The 4,744-nt window shown below is 45.0% G+C and overlaps 1 non-coding gene across 1 annotated transcript; it reads left to right on the top strand.

Annotated features, from left to right (window-relative positions):
- Positions 1-3,822: 3,822 nt before the first annotated feature.
- TRNAN-GUU (transfer RNA asparagine (anticodon GUU)) lies at positions 3,823-3,896 on the top strand. Its single transcript has one exon. It is a non-coding gene; the product is annotated as a tRNA-Asn (tRNA).
- Positions 3,897-4,744: the final 848 nt, after the last annotated feature.

Genomic DNA, 4,744 nt, shown 5'->3' with positions numbered 1-4,744 from the left:
CTCTCTGGGCCTTGCACAACTCTTTGATGGTGGAGTGGGGGAATGGGGTCCAATGCGCCCGGGTGGGCCCTTCACCTTCTTTCAGATAGGACACTGGAGCTGCAGTTATTATAGGTGGTACGTTAAGGTTCGAATCGGCCTGATCCCCACTTCCGGAAGTCAGAGCGTGGGAACCGGAAGGCGGGGCGTGGGAACAAGGAAGCCAAGGGGAGGAGACATGCGTGGGAACCAGGGCGGAGCTGGGGAGTGGAGCTGATGGAATTGGCTCCGCCTGAGGGGTGTGAATGAAAGGCAGGGTTTGGGAAGGGGGAGGGGAAAGGGGCATGTAAGAGGGTGGGGGATTAGGAGGAGCTTTACCATAATTTGGGGTGGGGTTATGGAAATGGGGAAGGGCGGAGAAAGGGTTGGCGGGGGAGAGGAAGGGATTATGGGGAGAAGAAGGGCTGGCGGCAGGAAAAACCGCGAGGTTGCCGCCATTTTGAGCTCCATAGGAGCCATCTTGAGGGAAGATCTGGGGTCTACTGACCTCTGAAACTGCAAACTTAGCTTTTGGGCGAACAACCGGGGAGTTGGGGGAAAAGGAATCAGGGGTTTGGAGAGAGCCCTCCGAAGTCTGGCAGGGACTGGAGGTGGGGGGTCAGGAAACCTTGAGGAGAGCCTGGCGGATGGTAAGAAGCCGGCGCGGTGCTCTCGCGAATTGCTCTACTCAAGGTCCTTCTACTCTTAGGGAGAGAAGGGGTGGAATAAGGGTCTGGGACACAGGGGCAAGGAGAACGTGAACTGGGCGGTGGTTGTTCTCTCAGCTTCTGTTTCTCTCTCAGGGCGGTAATAATTTGGAAACTCCAATAAGCTAATTTTTTGTTTTTTGATCCCCCCTTAGATTCTAATTGAGCTAATTTGTCACCGACTGAATTCCAGAATTTAACTTCGTTAACTAGATCAGGGGAGATTTCTGGAAACTGAGTGAACAACCACAGAACTAATTCTTTCAACTCCAGTTTAACAATCTTAACTTCCCTCCTCTCAAGGGTACCCACAACTTGGTAATAGACCCTTTTCTGGGGGACAGAGAACTTAACACCCATCTCTGCCTCGCAAAGGCAAACCCACAGAGTAAAACGGAAAAGAAAGTTTACTAAAAACCCCAACTGCTAGCCCCAACCTCACCGAGCACAGGGAAAAACCTTTGACCCGACCAGACGAAACTGGGAGATTGGGTGGGAGGCAGTTCACGAAGGTGGAGAGCTGGAACTGCTCACCACTGACCGGCGGGAAGCAGGGAAAAACTCCGGGGTTCGGGGCTTAACTCCCAGATTGGCTCCCGGGTGTAAGAGGTGGCGATCTGATCCCCGTCCAGAGCGCCACCCTTAAAACAGGGTCTGCTCACGGAAACGGAGTAGCTTGACGGCCACGGAGAGATCGCAAACTTCGAAAAGGAGACGAAACTCCCTCCGAAGATGCTGACTCCTGCCGCGGGGCAAGGTGGTCTTCTCTCGCCCCACATTGGGCGCCAAGCTGCCGCGCTGCTGCGTCAAATGCTCTCGACTCCCCTATCCGTGGGGAGGAGGCTGCGCCAGCTAGCTGGGAGCACTGCAGCAGCTAGCAGCGGGGGGCACTACCCTGATGCGCCAGGGGCGTCTGGGCAGCGCCTTCGACAGGCAAGGCAGCTTCAAGGGAGCGGCAAAGGGGCGGAGAAGCCACAGGAGAAAAGAGGACCTTAGCCCAATTGGTGCAGTCCAAAGGCTTTATTGTCTCCAGGGGAGTCCAAGAGGGATAAGGCAGAGAGGAACGAAAACCACTAGTATATAAAGGGGGTGGTACAAAGGCATTGATACAATACATTAACCAATAAGAGTAAACTAAGGAGGGGAATTAGATAAGACTGACATAGGCGAGAACTAATGATACATAAGTCAGGGAGGGGCCTGGAGTCTCTGCCCAATCACCCTCAGGGAAAGGGAGAAGTTTCTGGAAGGATGGGCAGGGTTCCGGGAGATAGACAGGGCCCGAGAGGAGGGGAAAATGTGACAAGAGGGGCAGTTGCTAAGGGAAGGGGGGTGGAGACAAGAGCTTGGCAGCATGCCCAGAACAGGAGTGAACTAATTCAAGGAGAGGGAGGAACCAGGGCTGAACCATCAAAACAAGTGTAGGATTACAAAATGGGGAGAACATTATAAAATGGGGAGAACAGTACAAACTAGGAAAACAATATAAATGGAATTTGAAGCCACACCACAACATATAAGCATATAATTAATATTTCACAAGTCTATATAGCAAGGAATATAAGCACCAGAGTTAGAAAAAAATTATCGCTTACCTCTAATCTTCAAGCTTCATAAGGGAAATGATCACATGTTCATAAGGAACGTTTTGTTTGTTATATAATAAGTAGAATATTCCCTACATTAACTTGCATGTTAAGCGTTGACTAATTAATTAGTAGGATCTGCCATACCCCAAACCATATATCTTCTTAATTTAAATGGTGCAGCATTGCCAGATTGCTCTGGTCAAATTGTAATTCCAGAAACAGAGTTATGTATCCAATGGGTTCCTGGGGGGTGTAGAATTTTCAGTTATACAGCTTTTGCCTGGGCAGCTTTTGGGTACCTGCCAAATGAGGGCATCACACATTTTAATTGCTGGGTTTTCAGCCTCATAATGATAATAAATTTTTCCCTAAGAATCAAGTTTCCACGTGGCATGTGTATGCATGGTAGCCATCTATTGCAAATATTTGATTGCATTAATGAAGAGGGAGTACAAAGTGTAAGAAGTCTTTTTCTCAGTGAACTTGTTCAATCAACCAGTATAGCTGAGTACTGAATTTGTGGTCAAATGCTGAAACAAATATGCCGTCAAATCTGTAAGATCCTGGAAATTCTATCAGCAATTACTGCTTTTACAGATTTCTAATTTTGTAACAGTTTTAATAACAGTTTCTCAATAGTCTGTACTAAAATCAGACTGATATGAAGTGAAGCAATTATGAAATCACATGTACAAAGGCCATATTTAGCTTTATCACTAAGAGATAAATGCATCTGCTGTTCTATAACATGAGGCTTAATAGTGTTTTCATTTCAGGCTTCTGTGGGTCTGAAACAAAGATGGATCAGATGAAGACAGGGAAGGGAAATGGGCAGATGGCAAATATTTAAATCATCTGTCCCATTTAATTAAGGACAGTCAAGGGGCCACACCTTTCTGCATCATGGGGTGTGTCATTGCTGTGCAGCTGCACAGTCCTGAGAAAGGGGCTGGGACCCAGCTCAGCTCACTAATACAAATAATTTTTCTTTCAGCTGCTTGCATTTTTATCCTCAAAGCTTTGTATCCATCAAAGTAATGGGCTAGGAATGTTTGGTTTTGATGAGTTTTTTTGGTATGCAAGTGTAAGTTTTTTCTGTTTCCCCCCCGCCTCTTTTGTTGACTCCTGGTTGAGGAAAAATGGCAGTCACTGTTAGTTGCTTTCAAATTGAGTTATTCTCTTTTCCTGAACACTTTGTTTCATATTGTTTCCTTTTTCATGGTTCTCCCTTGTGCTCCTAGTTGTGCCTTCTTAAAATTCAGAATTCTTTATATTTATAGGGCAGCCTTTAGAAGCCTACACAGCTGCAGTGCAAGCTTTGCTGTGTTTGTGCAGCATTATAAGCCTTTCCTTCTGGCTGCCAGCAATACAGATGCCATGTGATGACCATGTTCTCTTTTAGCATCTCTGCATGAAATCCCTGCTACTGGAAATTGATGTTTTTAGGAACATAAATTTATTTTGGGTAGAAAAATTATTTTTTCTATGAAGTTTTCAGGGCCCAGGGTGTCTCTGTGGCGCAATTGGTTAGCGCATTCGGCTGTTAACCGAAAGGCTGGTGGTTCGAGCCCACCCAGGGACGTGTCCTTGCTTTTCCTCTGCCATGGCAGGGGGTTGGAACCAGATGATCTTAAGGTCCCTTCCAAACCTAGCCATTCAGTGAAACTCCAGAAATTTGGAATTCTCTGTTTAGCCTCAGGTTCACTGAAACCCTTGTTTGCCTGAGTATGAAGCAATGCATTAACAGACTAAAATATTTCCATGCATCATTATTTAAAAATGAAATTACATAGAAATAGCTTCATTTTAGCCAAACATTGCAACGTTCCCTATTCTGTCAAATTTATTTGTCTGTATGGACCCTGTTGTGTTGTTTATGAGCTGTAAAGGATCTGCATTATTTTATGATGTTGAAATGTAAACACATATATACAAAATATCAACTTGGGCTACTGTGAACCTCAGACTTAGCAAAGATTTGTCATTTAGGAATTAACAAGTAACTGAATAGTTGTGCTGTTTCCAGCAATTTTGTGTAACTGGTGAGTTGGAATCTACAGGAGAGCTATTGTTTTTTGCCCCTAGTTTTAAATCTCCTGTATATAGCACACTTTAATAATTGCTAGATGACTGACAGGTAGATCTAATTCTTTGATGTGGTTTTTTTTTTCTTGTGCTTTAAAAATACTTGAACTGAAAGGTTTTACTAATAATGTATGGCTTTCTCTAAAGCCTAAAATCAGAACAAATCCATATGCCATGAATCCACTGGAGCTCATTATCATTCAGCAGCTTTCTTGTAGACTCTTTTTCAGGAGCTGTAGTGATAGGACAAGTTGAAAGAGGGAGAATTTAGGTTAGATATTAGGAAGAAATTTTCTACTGTGAGGGTAGTTAGACACTGGGACACATTGCTTAGGAAGATTGTGG

This window comes from Serinus canaria, chromosome 2 (assembly GCF_022539315.1).
Source record: "Serinus canaria isolate serCan28SL12 chromosome 2, serCan2020, whole genome shotgun sequence".
Lineage (NCBI taxonomy): Eukaryota > Metazoa > Chordata > Aves > Passeriformes > Fringillidae > Serinus > Serinus canaria.
Note: the sequence above shows the minus strand (reverse complement) of the source record. Positions and strands in the feature narration are given on the sequence as shown.